General features: G+C 39.9%; 1 protein-coding gene across 1 annotated transcript in view; it reads right to left on the bottom strand.

The window, feature by feature from the left end:
• Positions 1–17,969, bottom strand: part of pik3c2a (phosphatidylinositol-4-phosphate 3-kinase, catalytic subunit type 2 alpha) — a 125,855-nt gene extending 107,886 nt beyond the window's left edge. The window contains exon 1 of the mRNA XM_059651839.1: positions 17,591–17,969. The gene's annotated coding sequence lies outside the window, so the exon portion shown is untranslated. The remainder of the gene's footprint in view (positions 1–17,590) is intronic.
• Positions 17,970–27,863: the final 9,894 nt, after the last annotated feature.

Below are 27,863 nucleotides of genomic sequence, written 5' to 3' on the forward strand. Positions count from 1 at the left end.
TTTGGCAAGCAGTAAAACAATCCATCTTTGAGAGTGATAATCTGCAAAGCTAACTGTCCCCTCCAGGTGCAAAGGCAGCATTTCAACATATTTACTGAGCCACTAGTGAAGGATTAATAGAAACCCTACACATAAAGCTATGTTACATAGTTTACTCTGAAGCACAGCAGCTGATTCACTGCAGAATTAGCACTGCTGTAAATGGAAAATTCTTCATTTCCACATGGGGGAAAATCAGGAGGGAAATAACAATATAGTTTACAAACCGAAATAATTGCTGTTCAAATCAGTAACCTACAAGAAGCCAGAAGCAAAATAGAGCTTTTTTTTAAAAAAAAAGGTAGGGGGCCATGATTTCAGATCACTTTTCTTGCAAGTTTTCAAATAAAAAACTTTTCATCTCCAACTGCATTCAATTTACACAACGTAATGTCTGAAATCTAAAACATGGCAAAGGGAGTTCCAGAGTGCAATTCGATTTTGCACTATATTCCCTGTTTGAGGTTTAAGATATCGGAAAATCACATCAGCCAAAATAAAACCCTGCAAAATTGCTCTGCACATTAGGTCAATAAGAACTTCCAGCAACAAAGTCTCCCTATTTGAGCCAAAAAGTCAAACCATAATTTTTAGAGTGAACTATAATCCACACCTTTGAGCTCCAGACAGTACAGGTAGCAACAGCACAATATGACCAGAATATAACAATTCAATATCACAGCTTTAAAAAAAAAGGCAATTTGTGCATTAAAAATACAATATAATAAATGCCTCTTACAAAAGTTCTACAACAAATTTGGTCAGTTGTTTTAACAGTTTCCAACTAACCAAGGCTGTGGCTTCAAAAGGTGGCCTACTTTAGATCATTTTGTTCCATTTTGATAAGTGCAAAATAAATAGAGGCTACCTCTTGTGATAAAGCTTCACTGGCATATGTATCTTTATACCATTCCACACACAAGCTCCAGCAAAGGCATGTATGAAAAGAATGTCAAGTGACTTATTTAAAGGTTTGAAGATAACATTTTATCTTTTTATTTCTGTTCTGCCAAGCAGTTAAGTTCTACAATACTGGTATGCCAATTATATTATAGAAGACAATATCACTACCAAAAAGGAGGAACAACTGGCTTCTTAAATAAAGCACACAGCTTGACAATAGGCAGCAGCAGTGTTTGAAGTCACATTGATACCCACTGAATGGAAACATTCTGCCACATTACATGCATGGGATCAGTGGGCCCAGTGGGAGGGGATTTCTCAATAAGCATGACAGCAGAGTATATTCAAACAGAAGGAGGAAAAGAAAAAAATAAATAAAAATATGTAACACTGCCAACACAGGAATTACTTTAATCATTTCACACCCTTGCCACTTTTTGTCATGGTTTCCAGAAATTCACATGATAAGGAAGAATCTTATTCAGGAATTTGTTGTATCCAATTTAAATCTTCTTTCACACCATGGAATGTAACGCTGGGCAAGACTTTTGTTAATGCTTTAATGGCATGGTTTGGCTCAGCTCAGTTGGCTGGATGACAGGTTTGCAATGCAGAGTGATGCCAATACAGTGGATTCAATTCCCACATGGGCTGAAGTTAGGAAGGATCCTTCTGCCCAACCGCTGTCACCTGGGATGGGCTGACTCTCAGGTTAAACCTCTACCATTCTCTAATGGAGAGCAGTTCTATATTCTAGGAAGACTACAGCAACTTGTCACAGGAAGAGTAGCCCCAGTAAAGTGAGCAGTTATCAACATTCCACTGCTTTTTTTTAGTGGAATTATTAAAATAAGTTTACAATGTTTACTTACTTACAGTGACTGTCTTTGAAGAAGCCACCAGGTAAGTCCACAAAACGAGTCCATTTTCCACAATGCTATTCCACAATCAATATTTAAAACAAAAAAAAACTTTGCAAGAGGTAACAAAAGCCATACAAAATTCTTTCAGCAGATTTGCTGCAGGATGGAAGATTTCAGACAATATCAATATAAAAATAATTAGTCTCTAATGGGGCACATAGGCTGTTGGAAGCTCAGCTTGGAATTGAATAGGATGCACAGGTTGAAAATAACTTCTATGCAAAACAGTGGTAATGATATGGAGTTTGTGGCCAAGCCCAGAGGATGCTCGAGTCTTTCAAATGTTAGTTGATCAATTTGCAATTTTCTTCAGAAAGGAGCCTAACAATACAGAAGCAACAAAAGAGATGGTGTCACCAGTGTATTTATAGAAACAGGAACTGGCTGTATAAACCTCCAGCAAACTCAAGTAACTAAACATTAAGGATACACTGAAATAGCAGCATGTGGCCGATGACTCGTATGAATTTAAGTTCTACTTCCTTGCTTGTACTGTACTTTGTCCTTGTGGTTCCAACCCAAAAATAAAAACTTCTCATAATCAGCACACCACTTGGTTACATGGCACAAGTTTATCAAGTTGTTATACATTAGCATGGTAATACAAATATAAATGTTAAGTTTGAACAAAATATTTGAATTCATTTTCATGGAGAAATCGAAGTAGTTTTTGTGTAGTTTAGTTTCCACACTTTGTGCTACTTAGAGTGCACAGCGTAGCTGCAGCTTTATTCATGACAGGCCCATCAAATTCGGACTTGTTGCTGAGATAACCTTAATTATGCCAGAAAGTAACAGACAAAAAAGACGACGCTGGAAAGTTATGGGATAATTGGCCTCTGTGGCAGGTACAGCAAAGTTGATATTTCAGGTACAGACCCATCAGCTGTGCTAGAGTCTGTTTGCTCTACAGTTGACTGGTTGCTCGCAAGTTCCCAGCATTAACTCACTTCAAATTTCTAGCAATAGCATTTTCTTTTGACTTTTTGCTGGAAGCCAAGATGTAGTTTCTGTGAAAGCTGAAATCTAACCTTAGTAAAATCATGGAAATAGTGTAAGAAACTTACACTAAAGTTTATTCAGATATCTTGAAGGCATCATCTTCAAAAGAACTTATTTGAGGGCTTGGAGCACTGCCCTTTGTAATTACACAGCTTCCCTAGTGAAAGGTTGGCAGATATGACTAATTTTATACCACCTAAAGTGCAGAGTTGACGAGGCATAGTTCACAGTTCTGCAAGTGCTACCACATGCAAGGACCAGCATGACAACCACCCGAAATCAGCATGAGGGACTGGCACTGAGCTACTCGATAAGCTGCAAAGCTGTAAAACTCTGAAGTTGCTTGCTGCAAGACTGAAAAGAGGCTCTATTCTGATGTGCTGAAATCAAACAAAGACCTCACTGTGGGTTACAAATATAAAACTGCATCCAAAAAGGAGGGTTTCATCTTCTGGTGCAACTAGGCAACAGGAATACCAACAAGTAACATCTATAACCTCCAAGATTGCCATGATACCATCTGTTCGTTATCTTGAGCATGTCAAGTTTCTCCTCGTCTTTTCTTCGATTTGCATTTGAATGTTCCTTTGTACAACATGAAACTAGCATTTTAGAACCATAGTTAAAAAAAAACACACAAACAGCTTGGAACAAGGGAATTTTCCCAATGGTCAATTCTGAGTTACCAACAGGGTGATGCAGCTTAATTAGCACACATGGTGAATGAGTTTAATTCCGAGCCTCCACGGGCTCACCTTATTAATTACTATGGCCCAGGTGCCCAAAACAGAAATTTCTTCTTGTACATTTCCTATTTGTACAAGCTATTTCCATAAACGGATCCGAGTTATCAAACAAAATACTCCCTCAACTATCCCTCTCATTAAAACTTCAGGTCTAATTGCAAACTAAGTGGGTCAAGGAGGAAACAGAAGTTTAAATGGGGGGGGGGGGGGGGGGGAAAGAGAACAAAGGATAGTGACAAAAACAACCACAGACATGTTTTGTCAGCAACACTTCCTCCTGCGCCAGGACAAAATTGACATGGAAAGCGCAAAGTTCCAGTTTAAACAAGCCACATCAACGCCAACATTTTCCCCACAAAGTTTGTGTTCAAAGTTTAGTGTTTCTCACAAAAAACTTCCTTATATTCTCTTCCTTATTCTAAGCCATTTGATTACCGCAGTTCTGCAACACAAGTTGTATCAGTAAATAGATACTACCTATATAAGTGTTACAAAATTTCCCCACCCACTATGAGTATTCTATTGCTCAGGTGCTTCACTTCTGTCTTTATATATTAGTCAAGTCAATGTTTGTCACCCTTACAGCTCAAAGTCCACATTATTGGTGTATGCATGACAATTGCAATAGAAATAAAATTGCATTGATTTATTGCTTTGATTTATGAAGATATGCTAAAACAAATTATTTTCAGGTCTCTGCAACTACAGAATTAAAACAGGACAAAGCAGCGTTCATAAGTGCATAATCTAAACTGATGCAGGCAAATTTTTGACAGATTTACAGATGGGACAGTTTAATCCTTGTTTTGCAAAGCAGCCAGATCCTAGCTGTCAATCATGTACATTCCAAACAGTCTTGGAATACCAGTTGTAAAAGCCTAGTCACTCATCTTCCTGTCTGGGTGAGTTTGTTTGCCACCAGGGCATTGCATGTTAAAATTATCTACAAAACACATTTTGAATTACTTGGAATAGCACACATTGCAATTAACCTACTTTTTAGGTTTTTAAAGAATACTAGAGGCCCAAATGAACATCCAACGCAAGCCCAAGTTATTTAATCATGCCATTAAAAGAAGAAATAGTGCTGTTGATGTTTCAAAATCTGACACTTCAGTGCTCAATATGCATCCTCACCCTGTACAGGTAAGATTTCAGAGCAAACGCAGCACATGCTACCTATTGAATGCCTGACTAAACGACTTGAATGAAGGCTACAAAAACTGCTGAAAATGTTAAGCAGCTGGAGAAAGTAAAGCAGATTCAAGTTTGGTTACAAAGTCTTTGTAATAAGTCCAGAGATTTCGCAGTTTGCTTTGTCCACAGACAAACCTACTTATTCTCCCCTAATCAGAACAAAGTTGGAAGCTAATGAAACACCTCACAGGTCAGCCATGTCATTAAAACTTCCACAATGCTGCAGCAAAAGAAACAAAGAGCAACGTCTTCTCTTGTCACTGTCCAGAATATTTTAGGTGTTTTCAGTAAATGATACTTGCACAGATTTGATTTTAACACTAGCCAAGTGCTGATGTTCAAAGTGTGAAGGCTGCTTGATTTTGTTGGCCTCCTATAAAGCATAGAGACAAATGTGATGGTGGGATGGAAAGCAATTTCATATAGAATTCAAACAATGGCAGTGGCCCATTCAGATCAATAATTTCATAATTAATACCTGCCCTGTTACTGTGTGACAAGAAAATGCAGAGCAAAAATTAGCTGCTTTAAAAAAATTCAGACAGTAGCAAATCCAAGCGTTAGAACCAGGTACACACAATTGTCAACTACAAGCATATATGCACCAACGTCTCCACTCCAGAGTACTGGAGACCAAGCCATTTTTGGATTATTCAAAGATGTTAGAAATCTCAACTACAACTGTGTGCATCAGAAAACATTATCTTTCCAGAAAGTTACATTTAAACTGAAAACATAAACCATGGTATTTAGATAAATAGAATAATCCTGTTCATGTTTTTATTAAAAGAATCATGCTAAAATTATACCAATGACATGATCACACAACTCAGCTTGTCATTTCACAGGGTCAAGAAACAACCACGGCCTTTCATTTTGGGGTCATCCAAATTCAACTGCTTCGTAGCATATCTTTTGACAACAGCAAAGGCCTCAAGCTTTTCCCTCAGAGTTGTGAGCTGAACAGAAAATATCCAAGGCTATATTGTGCAGAAGCCGCCCAAGCTTTCTCCAAGGCAATCTACAATGAAGTAAAAAATATTGCTCATCTGTTCATTTGTACACAGTAAATATTTACTAAGTCATCAAACAATCACAAATCAAATCCTTACTCTTAACATGCTTGTAAGAATTATTGCCATTTTACTGACTAACACCCACTTTCCGAATTGGATTACTGATTTTGAAAAGTTGATTCCATTTAACCCTCTAGCCAAGTATTTCGTCAAAACAAAAACTGTACTTCCACAAACAGCCCACACCAGACATTGGAAAGATTTTCAGTGTTAACGCAAGGACATTTATTGGTTAAGGATGGGATTGAAATTTTCAGTAAGACTCTGAACTGTTAAAGACTCAGTATTTCGATCCAAATCAGGTAATGCTCAGGTGCAAGGCCAATATAAGTAGCAACGGTTGATACACAGTTTAATTTCAGATGTAATTGAAGAACATTTATATATGTGATTTGGATAAGAATATAGACTGCATTGCTAATAGGTTTGTGGACAACACCAAAATTGGTGGCAGAGTAGACAGAGAAGGTGGTTTTCTAAGATCACAAAGGGATCTTGATCAAATGGGTCAGTGGGCTAGAAAAAAAAACCAGCAGATGGCTTTCAATCTGGATAAATGAGAAGTATTGCATTTTCGTACAGCCAGTACAGAACTTGTACAATTAGTGGTAAGGCCCTGGGCAGTGTTGTAAATCAGAGGGACCTACCGTTTAGGTACTTAATTCCTTGAAGCTTGCATCACATTTAGACATGGTGGTTAGATAGACATTTAGCATATTTGTCTTCGTTGCTCAGTCCTTTGCGTATAGGAGTTGGAATGTCATGTTGAGGTTGTACAGGATAGTGGTTAGGCCTCTTGTGGAGTACCGTGTGCAGTCCTGATTGCACTATTACAGGGAGGATTAAGCTGGACAGGGTTCAAAAAGAGATTTACAAGGATGTTGCCCGGTATGGAAGGTTTATGTTCGAAAGATAGATAGATAGGCTAGGACATTTTTTCTCCCCTCACCAGAGTGTCAGAACTCAAGAGGGGATCTTGTAAAGGTTTATGAAATCATGAGGTGTATAGATAGAATTAATGGATAAGGCCTTTCAAGGCCAGGAGCACAGTTTTATGGTTGGTGTGGTGGCGGGGGGGGGGGGGGGGGGGGGGGGGGGGGGCGCAGAAGAAAAAAAAAAAGAGATTAAAAAAAGAGTTTTTTTTAAAAAAGACACAAGGGGAAAATTTTAAAACAAAAATAGGGGGTGGTTCATGTGTGGTGTGAACTTCCTGAGAAAGTGGATGTGGACACAATTACAATGTTTAAAAAGACATTTGGATAAGTACACGAATTGGGAAGGTTTAGAGGGATGCAGCCTAGAGGCAGGCAGATGGGACTAGTTTAGTTTGGGATTATGTTTGGTATGAACTGGTTGGACCCAAGGGTCTGTTTCCATGCTGTATAACTCTACAACTCTTACATTGACAAGCACTTTGGTGTCTCTAAAATACCAGGTACACTGGCATTGCATTCAAGTGATTGGCTGACTGAAGGAGCATACTTTGGGTTTAGTTGTTTGTAAAAGGCAGAGTACAAGCTATACTCAATCAGTCCACGCTTGCAAAAGCCAAAACACACCGTGTTAGAGGAGATTCCATGATTGTTCAACAAGTGCTGACCAATCCTGAGTGTGCTAATAATAAACACTGACACGGTTACGATCAGTCATGCTTGTAATGTGGGCTCATATATACTTGCAAGTAGTAACATTTATTCTTATACAGGAACCAATCTCTGAAAACCTAAGACATGTAAAAAGCTACAATTAAATCACATGGAGTTTATGGAATCCTTAGTTAACATTGTTTGAGGCAGCACAGTGGTTAGCACTGCTGCCTCAGCTCCAGGGACCCGGGTTTGATTCCAGCCTCAGGCGACTGTGTGGGTGCTCCAGTATCCTCCCACAGTCCAAAGATGTGCAGGGTAGATGGTTTGGCTACGCTAAATTTCACATGGTGCCCAAGGGTGTTTAGGTTAGGTGGGTTAGACATGGGAAATGCAGGGTTAGGGGAATGGGTCTGGGTGGGATGCTTTTCAGAGGGCCGGGGTGGACCGGTTGGGCCAAATGGCCTGTTTCCACACTAAGGATTCTACAATTCCATTGTTTTCTCTATGAAAGACCTCAGTGAATCAGTAGCCTTTTCTCCTTTAGTACAAATTGTATTTGTTTGAAATTTGCCTTTTTTGGGTTTGTCCTGACAAGTGCAGAACAAGCTACTTAGGACTTGGTCTTTTTCAGTACAGGTAGTTCTGTACTATCCAGCAACTGCTTTTGTACAAATGAAAAATGAATAGCGAGGCTCTGTGGGAGACACATGGACTGTAAACACCAGTCTAGAACACAAATCAGGGCGAATGGTCTATTGTGGTTCTACAGATACTATGCAACTTGTAACAAAGGAACACTAGTGCTGACAAGTCATTTGCTATTCTTGGCTATATAGCCCTGTTCCTTCATTTGTCATAGGGTCATAATCCTATATATTCCTGATCACTGTTGTGCAGCCCAGGGAAAAGATCCTCACTTTCCTAGGGTACCCAAGGGACATACACGGTGTTCTCAACGTGGGCAACATTGACAAATAACAGACGCTGAACATCCAATACCATAACTGGTTCATCTAAGCTCCATTAGGAAAAAAGAAATACATTCTGGGATATTGCCCTGGTCAATCCAACTTACACATCAGAACAACCTCTTCAAATGTTGGAATCACTGGCCAAGTTCAGATTTGGAATAATTTCAAGTAAAACTGTGACAGTTCTCCAATGTATAAATGTAGTGCATTTAAGAGTTAAACACTAGCTTCGTGGTCTTTTGAGCATTAAGATGTGGATAAAAATCAGCATAGCGCTACCAAACCGCAGGGCTCCTCTCTCACTAAAGAGAACTGATAGTGGTTGAACCCGAGAGTCACATGCCTCAGGCAAGGGGAAGAGGTCGAGAAGGAAGGCGCTTGACGTTTTGCTGCAAATGAGGTTGCAGAAGACTGAAGCAAAGCCAAAGTTGTTCTTTGTTTAAGAAAGGCAACACAGATAATCCAGAAAACTATAGGTTGGTGCACCTTAAAATGATTGGTAGGGAAGTTATTGGAGAAGATTATTAGCGACAGGATTTACTTTGCAAGAGGGTAGACCAGTGTATGTTGCCTACCTGGACTATAAAGCATTTTACAAGGCCCCTCATTATAGGCCTCAGATAATTAAAATCACACGAGGTCCATGACAAGTTGGTAAATTAGATACAAAAATTAGCTTGGTCATAGAAGACACAGGGCATTTACGGAGAGGTGTTTTAATGACTGGACATCTGGGACAAGTGATATTTCACCAGAATCAGTGTGGAGACCTCTTGTTTTTATAAAGGGAAGGTGGTCAGATTAATAAGTTTGCAGACAACACAAAAATTGGTGGTATTCTGGATGGTGGGGAAGGGTGTCAAAGGATACTGCAAGATATACATGAGTTGGAAAGTTGAGCAGGGGAATAGCAGATGGAGTTTAGTCTGGACTAGTGTGAGGTGATGCATTTTAGTAAATCAACTACAAGAGGAACTGGCAGAACTCTCAGGTGCATTGATATGCAGAAGAATCTTCGATTGCAAATCTGTAACTCCCAAAAAGTGACAACACAAAGGCACATGGCACGATTGCCTTCATTGGTCAGAGCACCAAGTCTAAGTGTTGGCACACACTAAAGAGGATGGGGAGGTTTTGGAGAGGGTGCTGAAAAGTTTAACTAAGATGTTTTCCCGAGTTGGAGTGTGTTAGCTAAAAAGAAGCGGTTGGACAAACTTGGGAAGTTTTCGCTAGAGCACCAGAGGCTGAGGGGCAGAGGGGCAATCTGATAAGAGTATATAAAATTATGAGAGGTGTGGAAAGGGTAGATGATCAGAATCTCTCAGGGTGGAAACATCAAACACTAGGGGGCATAGGTTTAAGAGTGAAGCGTGAAAGGGGAAAAATTTTAAAAAGGAGATGCAAGAGACAACTTTATTTTTAGAAAACAGGGTAAAGTATGCCTGGAATACACAGCTGGGGTGGTTCTAGAAGCAAATATGTTAGCAATGTTTAAAAGGCATTTAAAAAGGCAAGACAACTACATACTATTTCAATTCACAGAGTTATTTTCTTCACCCATTTTTAAAAAAGGCGTGCAGTAATTAGAGTTATTTCAGTATCGGAGCTGGATCCTTCTGCTTGGGAACCAAGCAAACTAAAAAGGACAGATAGTAGGAACTGCAAATGCTGGAGAATCTGAGATAGCAATGTGTGGAGCTGGATGAACACAGCAGGCCAAGCAGCATCAGAGGAGCAGGAAGGTTGATGTTTCGGCCCTAGACCTTTGAAGAAAATGAAGAATTCTGATGAAGGGTCTAGGCCCGAAACGTCAGCCTTCCTGCTCGTCTGATGCTGCTTGGCCTGCTGTGTTCATCCAGCTCCACACATCGCTATCTCAAACTAAAATGAGAACAGGCTCTCAATAATTTATGGACTCTGCAGCACAGAATTCCACCCTCAGTCTCTCTTTTAATTGATGAGATGCTCGCCGACATAATATTTTGTCTAAATTACCAACTAGACAAGAGAAGTCTCAGAACGTCACTTGTATTCCAACACTTCGTAAAAAGATACTGTTCTACTTCCCATAACCTATATGTTGCAAAAACAAGCAAAAAAGCATTTGAACTACTAATTACAACCAACCACCTTACCAAAAGTCTCAAATGCACAGGAAACTCAGGAGTTGGAAGTAAAACTCATGGGCAAAGTAGGATTTGAACACTACTATTTGCAATGTTAATAGTTACAATGTTCAGTATTCAAAAAAGACAAACTTACACATTATATTTTATTTAAAATAGTAAGTCAGGCAGACCTAGGGTCAAGATGATCATTTTCCTAATGTAAACATCCAAATAGCAATAATTCCCAAGAAAGCACTTTGACAAACAGCTGAAGCAAACAAACTCTCCCCAAATCACAGCAAAGGAGGAAATTGTGAAAACAGCTTAAAAATGGTCTTTGCTGTCAGTTAAGAATCAAGCCCCAGTCCCAAATAATGCAACTCATTTGTTTTGCAACACAGTTAATCGTTCTCTATTACTGCAACTGAATTTACATTTTAGGGAATAACGAACACTTCAAATCATCTGAAGGCTGTTAAAAGTTTTTTTTTAAAATAATCAACCATTACCATTTTACCTTGGTGACAGAAGGGAGGTGGGAGAACAAAAAATATAATGTTGCAAGAGGAAACAGCCGGTAACTTTAAATTAAAACGGGATGACATTTGCAGTTTTTTAAAAAAACTTTAAAGACAATTTCTCCCACAATACAATCAGTTACTCTGATTCAAATACTTATTAGGTTCATATACACTGCCTTCCAGTGTCAAAGCAAATTTCAACAAAGATTCTCTCTCTCCCAGCTGATCTTTAAGCAACTACAAATAAACATCAGGTGTCACCATCAGTATGGCACACTTTCCTCCAACACAGTAGGTCAGTATTTAGCAATTATACTCCTGCCAATAGCTGTTTTCTTCTGAAGACATTTCAGCTTTAACTCAGTTGGCAGTTAACTTTCTTCTGGTCACTGGGCACACAGCAGTCAGAAAACTGAAATGTGAATCTTGACACTGCAGAAAAACAAAATCAAGTTTAAAAAAACTTCCTGCTAACTAAAGTACTAGTGTATCTGAGATACATGTTAAATCTCATCATGCCATTTTATGAAATTTAAGCTCAATCCATGAAACCATTGTAAAAATAGGCACATAAATGCATTTAGTTCACTAATGTCCTTTGCAGAAGAAGCTGTGTGTTTATCAAGAAGCTTTACTGTGTTGCAAGACCAAAAGCAATCGTGTTGACATCAACTATCCTCAAATTGCTCTTCACAATTGAACACGCAATACAATTAGGAAAAGGCAACAAACTCTAGTCTGATTAATTATACCCACATCCCAAAGAACAAAAACAAAGGCAAATTTCCATTTCAAGTTCAAAGTTTAAAATGTATATATTTCATTGAAGAAAACAACCCAATATGTCAAGAAAACAAACTTTTAGAATGTAGAAACATCAGTATAGTGGAATAGAAAAGAAATCAAAGCAACAAACAACGGAGGAGAAAATGCAGTATTATGTACAAAATGGAAAACATGAAGGATAAGAAAGTGCAAACACAGAAATCCCAAACTAAAAAATTTTTTTCCATTCTTGATCATACAGTACATTCCAATGCATCTTGAGCTGAACTTATCTATACTTTTACTGGGAGGTTTGATTCAAAGAATGCATGAAAGTGGATACGCTCTGGTAAAAATTGCCAAAAACTTTGTCAACCATTCATTAGGAGTGTGCAAGAAATATCAGGTACAGGAAACAATAAATAAAGCATATCGAACTTTTTGAAAAGTCTTTTATAACTTCCTTCCAAATCTTTGTGGATTCACAATTTAACCATTCTATTAAGTAATTCATCTGCTGACTAGAGAACTGAATACTATTCAAACATGCGTAAACCAATGTTAACCTTTCAATGACTGCTCCAAAATATTTATTTCACTGCCTAAATATTATACTATCAATTACCACTAGACTTGCCTGCTCGTTTGGTGGTGCCAAAGGACACACTATGCTGACCGCTTTACCCATGCATTACCCCTAGCCCCACCAGCACAAAAAGATGAATTGATTGGTTTCCCAAAATCCAAAGATTTCTCATGTAAACATTGATTAAAAAGAGCTACATTTTCAGAAAAATGAAAGCAAGGGAGCAAAAACACATCATAAAAAGGCAGTATTCAGACCATAGGGATCAAAGTGGCACTGTACTGAAAACTTCAACATCTTGAGACAAAGATAAATTATCCATGTTTTTAAACAGGTGTTGAATATATGCTGGCAGAAATTGTGCACAGTATGGGTTCACCAACACGCAAAAGTTTCCATATGAGACTTGCACACTAAATGCACACTATATCATGCAAATTGAAATCCAACGATAAATTTGTTGCAATTCATATTGTTGTAATTCATAAAGGTCCATGAATGGTAACCTTACCTGGATTCTGCAGTCAGCTAATCTTTGGTTGCAAATTGGATTATACAGCATTAGTACTGAGGTTACATAATTCAAAAGAATTAAAAGAATGGCCAATCCACAAGGTCATGGAGTTGTGCTGTTGCTGTTCATTGAGCCATACCAGCTTTCTTACTTTTAGGTTTCAAAAGTCATCACCAAATCATTCATTTGACATACCTGGTCTTTCTATGTCCAGGAGGGTTAATCATTTGCAACTGACTAGCTTTTTGCCCAAGTCACTTGTTAACCACCCCACTTCATCACCCGTGTTTTCCAATTAATCACATGAAGTGCAATGCTCCTGAGATGCTGCTTGGTCTGCTGTGTTCATCCAGCTTCACACTTTATTATCTTGGATTCTCCAGCATCTGCAGCTCCCATTATCTCAAGTGCAATGCTCAGCAAGGGCAACAGAGATCACCTAAAGGTGAGGGAGGGAAAGGATGGACAGGGGTCCCAAACCAAAATGGAGCTGGAAGGGGAGGCAAGGCATGCCACCCCGTGGTGCCTACCTTTCTCAAAACATCGAGTGCATCTTCCCAGAGGGACTACTCATTCAAGTAGAAAATGCATGTTGACTTTCAAATACCAAAGGCACAAGGTCTTAAGCCTCTGGTCTATAGTTGCAGCTCCTGTGGATGCAACAGGATTGTCAGTGAGGAGGAAAAAGGACGAGTAAACAAATTGTAACTATTTCAAGGATGACATTGAGCAGAAATCCATGAAATAGAAGTTAATAAATTTCATGAGGAGCTGACACATTGTGACATTCAAGCTTTATGGTACTCAGAGGATCTAAACAATTGAGGAACATGAATGAAATCATAAAGAAAGACACTATCTGACCTTTCCCACTAGTAAACTAAGTACACCCATAACATTCCAACAGAAATCAGATTGGCTACAGCACAGAAGGATAACATTTGGCCTCATGTTTGTATCAGGTCTGTGTAAGACTCCCACCCTTTTCCCTATAGTACTGCAATTTTCTTCTTTAGATAATCATCCAATTCGTTTCAGAAACAGAACTGAATCTGCCTCCACCACACTCACTGTACTTATGGTGCAAAACATTTTTACCTCATCATCATGGCTTCTTTGACTAATAATTTAGTGATATCTGGTTGTCAGCACTGTCATCAACTGGAACAGTTTGAACCCATCTGCCTTTCCAGGTCCCTCATGATTTTGAAGGATTCTATCAAATCTCATCTTAACTTTCATTTCAAAAGGCCCAGTACCTCCAGTCTAACTAGAAACTGAAAATCTTCAGCCCTAGAACCACCCAAATTTTCTGCACCCTCTGTGTTCATATTTTTTCTGAACTGCTCAAAGTTGGATGTAATACTGCATTTGAGGATGAAACAGTGTTTTATACAGGTTTTTCATAACTTCCTTGCATTGATCACCGTGGCTCAATTAAAAAAGCTCTGGATCTCACACTGCAACTGCAAGTCAGGTCTGTCCTGCCATCTGGAATGATTTGTGGGGTAAGTGATATGCGATTTGAGGTTACCATCAGATTAGCCATGATCCTACTGAATAGTGGACCAAGGTTGACAGCAGGCTTAGTTAAGGATTGACTATATTTTTATCACATAGTTATTACAGTTATTATATTTCACTGATACATGTGGATAAGTACATGAATAGGAAAGGTTTGGAGGGATATGTGGTAGGAGCAGGCAGGTTTGATCAGTCTAATTTGGGATCATGGTTGACATGGACTGGTTCGACCACAAGATCTGTTTCTGTGCTGTATAATTCTAAGGTCAAATGCCCTACTCCTACTAGTTTGTACGTTTGTGTACTCCTCAGCCCCTCTCCATATGCACCGCATTGGGAATTCTACCCTTAACTTTATTGCACCTCTCCTTGTTTATCCCAACCAAAAAAAAAACTTCACATTTCTCTGCATTAAGTCACATTAACCACTTTTCCTCACATTCCACTTTCCGGACTCTGTACTTTTAAGTTTAACACCATCCTCTTCAAAGTACTCGTTTCTAAGGTGTCACATTTATAAATTTAGTACACTTAAGACTGATCACTGGGAACCTCAATGAATCTTCAAGTCTAAACAACAACCAATGAGTCACCTCAATCCAAGCAAGAGCCATTCACCACTATAGTGTTATAAATAGCAGAAAACTACCGATAGACAAACAGAAATTGCTGGAAGATATCAGCAGGTTTGGATCCAGTGGAGAGGAAGCAGTTTTGGGTCCATTGACCCTTCTTCAGAATGACTGATGCTGGGAATCTGAAACAAAGACAGAAAAGTCAAAAGGTCTGGCAGCATCTATACAGTGGAAAATAGACTTAATGTTTCGAGTTGGCTGTGATCTTTCTCCAGTTTTGAAGATGCATTGTGTTGGATTCAAAATGTTACCTAGGGAGAAACAGAGGCTGCCAGATTTGTTGAGCTTTGGCAGCATTTTCTAACTGTTTCAGATTTCCAACACCTGCAGTGTTTTGATATTATTCGAGTGTTTAATTCATTGCCACTTCTCCTCCAGGCATATCCACCTTGAAGTTCTACTGTTACCCTGAAAAATTGTCCATTGTAATCCTCTGTCCTGCTCACCATCATTGTTTTCTACCCACTCTGCCTGTCTTGAGGAAGTGCCTCTATTCTGTTTTCTATCATTCAACTTGGCCTCCATGTTGCTACTGGCCATTTTTAAAACAAAATCCCGCAAGTTCTCAATTTTCTCAGAGATCTACTATGAGTCAAGTTATCAAATGCCTTTTGGAGATCTATTCATACCAAGTCAACGGTATGATCACTTTCTGCCCTCTAAGTCACCTCATCAATAAAAACAGCTAATTAGTCAAAGATAAAACATGCCTTCAAGAAATCGGAGATAACAAGGTGGAGAGCTGGATGAACACAGCAGGCCAAGCAGCAGAGGAGCAAGAAGGCTGACATTTCGAGCCTAGACCCTTTTTCAGAAATGGGGCAGGGGAAAGTGCGTTGGTTTTCATAATTAATCGTAGAGCCAAGTGACAATTTTAATCCCGAGTTATCGTGTGAATGAGAAACACACAAATAAATCCTTATCTGGCAGTCTTACGATCCCATAGTATTGCAGGATTAAAACGCTTCTCTGTAAAACAGCCGCCAGATTTCCAGCTGAGAGAGAAAGGTCTTTGCAATAAACTCAAAGTTTGCCCCAAACTTCACGGTGTTGAACACGAACTCCTTTCCAGGCACACAAAATTTACACGAATTGTTTACCATAGTGCCACATTAGACTACATGACAGAACAGTGGCTCAGTGGTTAGCACTGCTGCTTCACAGCACCAGGGTCACGGGTTCAATTCCAGCCTCTGGCATCTGTGTGGAGTTTGCACGTTCGCCCCGTGTCTGTGCGGGTAATCCCCGGGTTCCTCCCACAGTCCAAGGATGTGCAGTCTAGGTGGATTGGCCATGCTAAATTACCCGTAGTGTTCAGGGATGTGCAGATTAGGTGGGTTGGGTCTGGGTCAGATGCTCAGAGTCGATGGGGACTTGTTGGGCTCAAGGGCCTGTTTGCACACCGTAGGGACTCTGGGAGTTCTAGGAGAAGAAAAACAGCAATTGCTGGAGAAATGCAGCAGGTCTGGCAACATCTGTGGAAAGAAGGCAGAATTAGCGTTTCAACCCAAGGGACCCTTCAGGGAATTACTGAATTTCTGCAGCAGTTTCTTTATTGTTTCAGATTACCAGCTCTTTTTAGATCCCAGAATACATGAAATTCAAAGTATAACTTGGATAGTCATTACTATCTTTATGTTAAATTGCCAGTTTTGTACATATTGTAACGTGTGATTCCGCCACAACACCGTGAAACTAATTTTGATCGAAACAACTTGCAGAATCCTTTCCATCAGTTGACTCGACCCAACTGTAGTAGTGCTCGTCAGTAAATATAAATTTTAGGAAAAGAAAGTCATTAAAACATCTCATCTTTCAAAGCATCCCATCCAATATATCGGCAAGTATTTCAGTTGTAACGCTGCTAAATGTTCAAAGCGTAGACACAAACTCGGGCTGACCGGTAAATATCTGTTCTTCGCAACGATATTTGAAAATAAATCGTGCCGAGCGGACAGTCTTGATAGCAGGAACTTCGAATCATATCAAAGCAGAAACAATGACAAATACACCCACTCGGTTGAAAACATGAATGAATGAATGAATGAATAGTTGGACCGATAAGTAAGTTTCAAATCAGACAACTTCAAAAAGATAGCTTCAGAAACCAAAACTCCCCGTGCACAGAGCGAAGAGTTAAACCGTTACGAAGACAGAGATACAAATGATCTCAATTCAAGATCCGCGCTATCGAACTTTACATCGACACGGCACGTACTAATTCTACTGTACAAAATACGCTGACTATTCGTTTGATGAGCGACTCAGAAATCCTAGTTCTGACCCAGTACTACACCTACAACAGACTCTGGAACTTTTACACAGTATTCCATACATTTTCAGAGTCACTGAAAGCTACAGTCCATCCAGCAAGATACAGCGAACCCCCTTCTCTATTCATCCCACAGTGCGGGGTCCGACCGTTAAGGACGCTGGCTATAAAGCTTTCTTTTTTAAAAAAATCGGCGCTGTAGAGCGCGCTTCCACTCACCTCAGACTTCAGCATAGAACCGAGCCGCCATCTTCCACCGATCTCCGGTATTCACAAAGGGGCCGTCACTTCCGGGAATCAAGTCGAGGCTTTGGATACGGGGGCCCTTTAAATGCGGGCTGAGGGAAGCACTGATTTTTGGGGGGGGTCGATCGCGGTATTGGCTGAGAATGAGCAGGGCTTGTTACGGTAACACTGAGTTCGAATGCCGAGTGACGCAGCGTTCGGCCAGAACAATGGGAGGATGGATCGCTGGGGAACGCGACGTTCTCTTGGAACGCCGAGAGGATTCCAATCGAATGCCGTGGGAAGGAAGTTGGGGGTTGGATTTGCCTCTTCTCCCAAAGCAGCGTCCTGTCTGAACAATGGCAGGAATTCCGATCGCAACTCCTCTGGGACGCAGTTACTTTAGCCGAGCGAGTATCCCGACGGTTTCTAATGATTAACTGGGATACAAAACTCCACGCGCTGCGGTTTTGCAACACTAAAATCACCGGTCTCAAGCTTATCGTTTTCGAAACGGTTCAATTGATGGCATTCTCATCCAGAACATTTAGAAGTTCAGTTTAAGATTCAAATAGGTCACAAAAGGAATTTCAAATAGGTTAACTGTGCAGTGGAAACATCGAGTTTCCCAGTTGAAGTCGCGGAACTTGTTGGGATTCTTAACTGTTTTAGCATAGACGATACTTTGCACGCGAATTAATAAGAGGAAATACATAAAACGATAAGATTACAAAAGTCGTGCATAATATATGATTTCATTTCATTGCAGAATTTGGGCATGGATTTTTTTTGGAAAAGTTTATATTCATTGTAATATTTTAAACAAGTGTCGGGATGTTTGTTGTGTGAAGTTACTCAATGTGGCAATGTGAGAAAACAATATTAATCTGAATGAGGAGGGATCAGACTATTTCAATCAGCTGCTGACACCTGACTCGCGTTGTAAGAATCTTAATAAAGGTAAATAAAGAAAGAGTGTGACTTTACAAACAGAAAATGCTGAAGAAACTCAGCAGGTCTGACAACACCTGTGGAGAGAGAAACAGAGTTAGCTTTCGGGTCCAATGTGAATCAGCCCTGAAGAACGGTAATACCCGAAATGTTGACTGCACTTTTTCTCCAGATGCTGCCTGGCCTGCTGTATTCTTCCACCTCCTGCACGTCTACCGTGAATCATCTTCGGAACTGGTTCCAGCATTTTCTATTTCTATCATTTGCAGTTTTTTTTTCCTAGAAAGGTTAGTCTTGTATCTTCAACAATAAGAGTTTTGACTATTTTGACTCAATTGATTGATCAACCACATTTTAAAGGCATCTTTAACTAACACATTTCTCCTTTCCTATGTTGCTCCTTAGGAACATCAGCCCTAAAGGTAACGTTAGTTTCCACCCGCACGCTAGGGACCTCTCGCAGTAGCCCCCAGTGTCTCCGTATAAGGCAGATTGCATACCCAGTATCAAGTAGCTGAAAAGCCGAAATATATTCTGACCCCGTAATAACCTCTATTCCCCGAATTATTTGAGGCAAAGCAGTTTAAGCCCAAAATGAAATCTGCACTAAATATCAACAAAACTGCCTATTTCCTGGAGATTATCCAACTTTGTCTTCATGTGAACTCATTTTGTATGACGCTCTTCCGTGCCTTTGATTGCTCAAAACCTGTCTGTCCCCGTAGACTCTTGCCCAGCTTTCAACATGTGACTTTCCATAACCTTACAGAGATCATAGAACGGTACAACACAAGGCCCATGGGCCCATGATGTTTGCCGGACATGACACCAAATTAAACTAATCCCTACTGCCTGCCTTTGGTTCACATCCCTCCATTCCTTGCATATTCATGTGCTTGTCTAAAAGTGCCTATTGTAACTGCTTCCATCAACCGCTGGCAGCATGTTCCACACTTCTACCACTCTGTAAAAAGCTTGCTCATCACATCTCCTTTGAACTTACCCCCTCTTAAATGCATGCCTCTTGGTATTTCAACTCTGGGAAAAAGATTCTGACAGTCAATCCTATCGATGCATCTCAAAATTTTATAGACTTCTATCAAGTCATCCCTCAGCCTCTGCCACTCCAGAGAAAACAACTCAAGTTTTTCTAACCACTTCTTATAGCCCATACCTTCCAATCCAGGTAAACCTTTTCTGTACCCTCTCCAAAGTCTCCACATCCTTCCCATAATGCGGTGACCCAAACTGAACACAATACTCTTAAGTGTGGCCTAACCAAAGTCTTATAAAGCAGCAACATGACACCCTGACTCACATGCTCAATCCTCTGACCAATCAAGGCAGGGTTGCCCATATGCCTTTTTTTGTTACCACCCAATCTACTTGCATAGCCAATTCCAGAGAGCTATGATCCAAGATCCCTCTGTACGTCAATGCTGTTCAGAGTCCTGCCATTAACTGTATACTTTTCCTTAACGTTTGATCTCCCAAAGTGTCGCACCTTGTACTTACCTGAATAAAACTCCATCTGCTATTTCTTCGCCTATATCTGTAATTGAGCTATATCCTTTGATGACCTTCTACACTACCCACAACTGTATAATCTGCAAACTTACAAACCCACCCACCCACCCAAACCCACTTCATCCAAGTCATTTCTTTATATCACAAACAGCAGATGTCCCAGTAGAGACCTCTCTAGAACATCACTGGCCATGGATTTACAGTCTGAAAAATGCCCTTCCATCACTACCATCTGCCTTCTATGGGAAACCCAATTCTGAATCTAAGTGGCTAAGCCACCTTGGATCCCATTCAACTTCAGGTTCTGGATGAGTTTGGATGACCTTATTGAAAGCCTTACTAAAATCTGTGTAGGCAACATTCACTGATCTACCCTCATCGATCATCTTCGTCACTGTCTTGGATCACCAAGTGCATCCAAATGGTTCTTTTTGGATTTGGTTAAATGTAACTAAGAGAAGGCTCAACAACAGCAATTTTCTTAAATACAAACATTTATTGAGTAATAATAGACAAAAAAGGGAACATTTAAGTAAACAAAAAGTATGAGAATACCTGGGACTTTGATCTTGTGGCCATTTCCGGACACATGGATAGAGCAGGGACAGGAATGGTTGTTGCAGATGCCAGGGTTTAGATGTTTCAGTAAGGTCAGGGATGGTGGTAAAAGAGGAGGAAGTGTGGCATTGTTAGTCAAGGACAGTAGTACGGTGGTAGAATGGAGGTTTGATGAGGACTCGTCTACTGAGGTAGTTTGAGCTGAGGTTAGAAACAGGAAAGGAGAGGTCAACCTGTTGACAGTTTTCTATAGGCTTCCGAAAGTTCCAGCGATGTAGAGGAAAGGATTGCAAAGATGATTCTGGATAGGAGCAAAAGTAACAAGTTGTTGTTACGGGCTCCTTAACTTTCCAAATATTGACTAGAAATGCTATAGTTCGAGTACTTTAGATGGGTCAGTTTTTGTCCAATGTGTGCAGAAGGGTTTCGTGACACAGTATGTAGATAGGCCAACAAGGGCAACATTGGATTTGGGTAATGAACCAGGTCAGGTGTTAGATTTGGCGGTAGGTGAGCACTTTGGTGACAGTGACCACAATTCGGTTACATTTACTTTAGCAATGAAAATGAATAGTTATATATCGCAGAGCAAGAGTTATAGTTGGGCGAAAGGCAATTATGAGGCGATTAGGCAAGATTTAGGATTCATAGGATGGGAAAGGAAACTGCAGGGGCTGGGCACAATTGAAATGTGGAGCTTGTTCAAGGTACAGCTACTGTGTGTCCTTGATAAGTATGAACCTGTCAGGCAGGGAGGAAGTGGTCGAGTGAGGGAACTGTAGTTTGCTAAAGAAGTTGAATCTCTTGTCAAGAGGAAGAAGGAGGCTTATGTAAAGATAAGGCATGAAGGCTAGATTAGGGTACTTGAGAATTACACATTAGCCAGGAAGGACCTAAAGAGAGAGCTAAGAAGAGCCAGGAGGGGACATGAGAAGTCTTTGGCAGGTAGGATCAAGGAAAACCCAAAAGCTTTCTATAGGTATGTCAGAAATAAAAGATTGACTAGAGTAAGATTTGGGCCAGTCAAGGACAGTAGTGGGAAGTTGTGCGTGGAGTCCGAAGAGATAGGAGAGGCGCTAAATGAATATTTTTTGTCAGTATTCACACAGGAAAAAGACAATGTTGTTGAGGAGAATACTGAAATACAGGCTATTAGATTAGATGGGATTGAGGTTCATGAGGTTCATTAGCAATTCTGGAAAGTGTGAAAATAGATGTCCCCTGGGCTGGATGGGATTTATCCTAGGATTCTCTGGGATGCTAGAGATTGCAGAGCCTTTGGCTTTTATCTTTATGTTGTCATTGTCTACAGGAATAGTGCCAGAAGACTGGAGGATAGCAAATGTTGTCCCCTTGTTCAAGATGGGAAATAGAGACAACCCTGGTAATTACAGACCAGTGAGCCTTACTTCACTTGTGGGTGAAGTGTTGGAAAGAATTATAAGAGATAGGATTTATAATCATCTAGAAAGGAATAATTTGATTAGGGATAGTCAACACAGTTTTGTGAAGGATAGGTCGTGCCTCACAAACTTTATTGAGTTCTTTCAGAAGGTGACCAAACAGGAGGATGAGGGTAAAGCGGTTGATGTGGTGTACTACTCGGAGAGTAGTAATGGCATGGAATGCCCTGCCTACAACAGTAATCGACTTGCCAACTTTAAGGGCATTTAAATGGTCATTGGATAAACATATGGATGATAATGGAATATTGTAGGTTAGATGGGTTTCAGATTGGTTTCGCAGGTCGGCGCAACATCGAGGGCCGAAGGGCCTGTACTGCGTTGTAATGTTCTATGTTCTATGTTTAAAGTGAGGAAGGAAACAATAAGCCTCAAACCCTTCTGGCTTCCGGAGACCCCTTTAATTTCTAGTTTTCTTTATTCTCCAGTTCCCAATCTACAGATCAAAACACTAAATAACAGTAAAGTCGTCATACATGGACTCAAAATTTCTCCAGCTCTCTTCATCTGTATTTGTCTTGAGGATATTTCTCAGTTTCCTCCCTTGCCAATTTTATGAATGATTGAATCATTGAGTGGTAATTTCCTCCACATGCAAGTACCTGTTTTGAGCTACAATATACATGGTATCAAACAACACAGCTCTAACATTCATCAAGTTTTACCTTCAACTTATGTGTCCCACCTTTTATTTTTCCCAGGGTCCCCTTACCACAGACGTCTACACCACTTGAGTCTTTTTTCACATACACTAACTGTCCTAACACATTACAATTTCACCTACTGGTTTAATCGCTGGACTACATGCATCATACAGACACTCAAGATGGGATTCTGTATGTCATCCAATGGGTCCATTCACTCAGTCTATTATTACTCCTCCCAGAGTGCATATTCTTTAATTTCTGTAACATTTTTATATAATAAACTAACACACTTTTTATTTTTATTGTAATTCTTTTTGCCTCCCTTTCACTAATACTATTTTTATTGTTTTAAAGACAGTTTCTCTATGGATTTTTTTGTCAGTGTATTATCATTTAAACTCTGTTTTTGGACTCTTCCAAGTGACACTAATCCTCTGTCAAGTAGGTGTACATTTGAGACCTGTGCTTCAGTGCATGTTTTTTGACCATCTCATGTTTGTTACCTCTGAGGTAACATTCACTTTTGCACACTTATATTGGTATCCCGAGACAATGTCAAGTATTCTTGACTCCCATATGATCTTATCAAATGATCTATGAGGTTTTACTTATATCTCCACATAAGGTCCTGATTTCTCAGGTACAAATAACAAAGAACAAAGAAAATTACAGCACAGGAATAGGCTCTTCGGCCTTCCAAGCCTGCACTGACATGCTGTCTGTCACAACTAAAATCCCCTACCCTACTGGGGATTTTGTCCGATTCCTGACACTCACTACAATTACTATTTCCACAGTACTTTCCCCAACACTGAAATATGTTATTGATGAATGGCTTGATCGGTTGTGGGTGCCTCATCCATCATTGTGTTGCAATGCTGAAATTCTGCAATTGGCCTCAGCCTTCAGTGTCTCCAATTTCTAAAAGAAAAACAAGCTCCATCCATTCCACATCAAGCAGAATGGGTTAATTAGTTTTAATCTGCTATGGATTCAAAAAGAAGGGAATGGGCTGTAAACTCCTGCACATAATTACATCATCTGTCTCTCCTCCTCCTTGAATGAAGTAAAAGCCCAACCCTTTGTTAAATTTGCATTTCCTAAACCTCTCACACACAGGGAGTTGTAATTTCAACATTCAAATGTCCCTATCACTTGGATATTAACAATGAGTCAATCTTATCATTGGGTATTAGATTCATGCATGTTAAAACAATATTTAGAATTTTATTCTGACTGGTAAATGAAATTTCCAACATGGTAATTTCTGGAACTAAAATTTATCAAAGTCCAAGCACAACAAGTAAATTTTTACTAAAATTTACAAACCAAATGTTTGAATCATTGTTTCACAGATTTTTGCTTTATGCAACCACTAATGGTTTCTTAAAAGGACATTACATTAACCATTCATGTCCCACATTGATACAGGCACAGAACACACTTTCAAATCATCATATATTTCCAAAATACCAACAAACTTCAAAGTAATCCCAGATCTCAAGATCCAGGGAACATAAAACACACACATTGTACAAGACGATCAACAAACAAAGGTGCATTCAATTCATGCAGTGATGTCCCAGAACCGTGCCAATTGACATTCAACAATCACAATGGTCTTCGTTTGTGATAGGCATAACTCCAACCTATAGAGAGATTTCCTTCAATTTCCAGAGTTAACTCTTCGACAAGGTTCAGTGCACTTGAATAGCACAGAAACCTGGACACCAGTTCTCTCTTTCTCCCATTATAACTGTACACCATCTTTTCAGGGGGCCTAATTGTGCCAACATGTAGCTACAGACCTGAATCCAGAGTGTTCTGCATTCATCCCTGGAATAGGAAGGTCTCCAGACCATCAGGTTGCTTTCCCCTTCTCTTACACATTTTCCCAAATTGCATCCTTGTCACCAAAAATGTCTTGGATCACAGAGTGCATCTAATCAGTTCTTTTCAGATTTGGTTAAATGCAGTTAAACAAAGGCTCGACAACAGCAAATTGCCTAAATATGATAATTTATTGAGTAATAATAAAAGACAAAAAGAGAGGAACATTTATTAAGTTGATATAAAGAATGAAAATGAGAGGAACTAAACAATAAGCCTCATGCTCTTCTGGCTGTTGGGGACCCCTCGATTGATGGCTGGTCTGAGTTTGTTCCTGGCAGCATTCAAGAACCTGGTTCTAGGTGAAGTCCGATGACTTGGAAAAAAATTCTCTCTTATACAGCGTAACAATCAGCCAACACAGAGAACCGCAGATACAGAAAACAAAACTGCTGGCCAGTATAGAAAATACAGCTATGGAAAAACAAGCTGCTGGTGTTGACTTCAGCCTGTAAATGAATGTTCGCATGGCTCATTCCACGTCATGCAGTTCATCAAGTATCATCAATAACTTTACGAGCCTAATTTACCATCCTATACAATCTATTTTCTCATCCAGCTATCAAATATCATCATTAACTTTTAGCCCTTCAGCCCATCCTACACAGTTACCTCCTTGAAAAATTCTATCAAGTCAGTATGACATGTGCTGCCCAACACAAAGGCATGTCTACTGTCCCTAATTAGGCTACGCTTTTCCAAATTTGCATAAATTCTATCCCTAAGAATTCTCTCCAATTGCTCCCTAACCACTAATGTGTGGCTCATCAGTCTATAGTTTCCTGGATTATCCCCATTTCCCTTCTTGAACAGAGGAACAACACGAGCTACCTGCCAGTCCTCTGGGACGCCTCCAGTGGGTGGTGTGGATTCAAAGATCTTGGCCAAGGCCCCAGCAATCTCCTCTAATCCTTTTCTCAATAATCTGGGGTAGATACCATCGGGCTTTACAGTCTTATGGTCATTCAAATCTTAACTGTCAATCTGAATTTGAACCAAGTTACATTCACCTATCTCCATTCTGCTCATGCATATACACAGGCTCCCAGATGAGTAATACCAAATCAGTCCTTCCCAAATTATGACCCCATTTTAATACCTGAAAATGAACACCACTCCAAACAGCAACATTCTCAGACAGGAAACATTGGGTATATTCATGAGTTTTGAAAATTTTTCATGAAGATACATGTGAAAATTTGAGTTGCTAAAGTAATTTGTAGAAATGTTACGTTATGTACTCATGTAGGTTACAGCTAAGCTCCTCATATGCCCTGCTGACAAAAGATTCAGTGAAGAACCTTGCCCCTCACTTATGCTCAGATCAGCCCTTTCTCTCAGATCACAGATTTGCAGAACTACGTATCCCTCTTCCCCACCCCTCACCCCACGTAATCACTCTGTCAGCAGCCTCTCTTCCCAAATCAATTTAGCAACTTACTTATAGGCCTCCCTTTGTGAATTAGTTCACAGGATGAAGACATTGCTGTCTAAGCCAGCATTTAATGCCATGAGATGTCCAGGAATGCTGGCCAAGATAGATGCCTGGAGAAAATGCTGGTGAACTGCAGCCACCAGGTAACCTCTCTGATTTTTAAGTTATGAATTGGTGCCAAATCGTTTGTCAGCAGTTTTTGGGCAAACAGCCACCTGCAATAATTGAAGTAAGATCAGATAATAATATGTTAATACATGCAAAGAAGCCCCTTTTCACTCACTCGCAAGATTATCAACTACTTGCTAAAATATTAATAGCAAAATCAGACTTTTCTCCGCATTGAGAATCTAATTTTTCTATTCTTGTGTGTTCTCTCAATTTTCACACCATTGCCCATGTTGTTCAGATGCTAGGAATATTCTACTCCTGATTTGTCGAAGTTGTGTCTGATTATGATTATTGTTTTATCATTAACATTCCCACCTGACCTCAATGGAATTCTAGTCATTAATGAAGCAGCAAAAGGTGGTTGTGAGCAGAACATTACCCTAGGGAATTCATGCAGTGATGTCCCAGAACCGAGCCAATTGACATTCAACAATCACAATGGTCTTCGTTTGTGATAGGCATAACTCCAACCTATAGAGAGATTTCCTTCAATTTCCACTGACATCAGTTTTGCTCCTTCATGCTACAATTTGTCAAGTGCTGCCTTGCTGACAGGGCAATCAATTTCGCCTTGCCTTAGCAATCAATCACCCCCTCTGCAAATCACTCACACATCTCTTCCCAAGCTCCTGCCCCAACTCTCTTTCTCTCACTCAATCATCAGACACTCTTCACAAATGGTTCTCCCTTGCCACCCCTCAAACCCATTCATTGGCCCCACACCCTTAGATCCTCTGATCTTAGTGCATATTCCGTGAAGCTGTCGAGCTAGCCTGGGATAAGGAACCTGTAGAGCTGCCAGACAAAGAGAAAAACAACAATAAAGTTTGAATTGGGCAGTAACATTCCTGGCTCAACCATATGACTTCATGTTCTTTTCCACTCCGAGTCAGTGATTGAATTACAGTTGCCAGCCTATGTCCATTGACTTGATATGGGCAAGCATCCCAGGCCCGCTTGAACCCAGCATTGAAAGTGATTTCCAAAGTTAAAGAGTTCTTTTGGCTCACTATCAAATGCTTGATGTTTAGTGGCATTGATCTAGTGAGTGCAAGCATGCCCAGACAAGGTACTCTCCTCTCCATAGTTATCATTCAAATTGGAGAAGGGAGAGCTTGCAAATAGTTTGAGGATCATTGGCCTAGATTTTAAAATTCTCATCCTCGTTTTCAAATTCCCCTGTTGTTTGGCTAATACCTCTACCTGCAATCTGCTTTAACTCTCTGAAATATTTGTCTGTGCTCCTCCAATTCCAAACTCTTAAAGCATATCTGGTTTTAACTGCTTCACCAGTGGCTGTTCTGTTATCTACAATAAGCTTCTCTGCCTCACTTTCCTTCATTAAGAGTCTCCTTAAAACCCACCTCTTTGACTAATCTTTTAGACATATGCTATACTGTGATTCAGTGTCAGATTTATTTTCATATCTGTCCTGTGAAGTGCCTTCGTATGTTTTGCTGCAATGTAGAAACCAGAACATGAGCAGCAAGTACAGTGCCATAAATTGTCAGAAATGCATATAAACATGGTTTTACTTGGAAAGAGTGTTTGGTATTTGCCTAATGCCAGAGCTGGGGAAATATTGGGTGAAAGATAAAAATGAATAGTTTTATTTTGGGGGGTGC

The sequence above is a fragment of the Stegostoma tigrinum genome, chromosome 17, assembly GCF_030684315.1.
Source record: "Stegostoma tigrinum isolate sSteTig4 chromosome 17, sSteTig4.hap1, whole genome shotgun sequence".
NCBI lineage: Eukaryota > Metazoa > Chordata > Chondrichthyes > Orectolobiformes > Stegostomatidae > Stegostoma > Stegostoma tigrinum.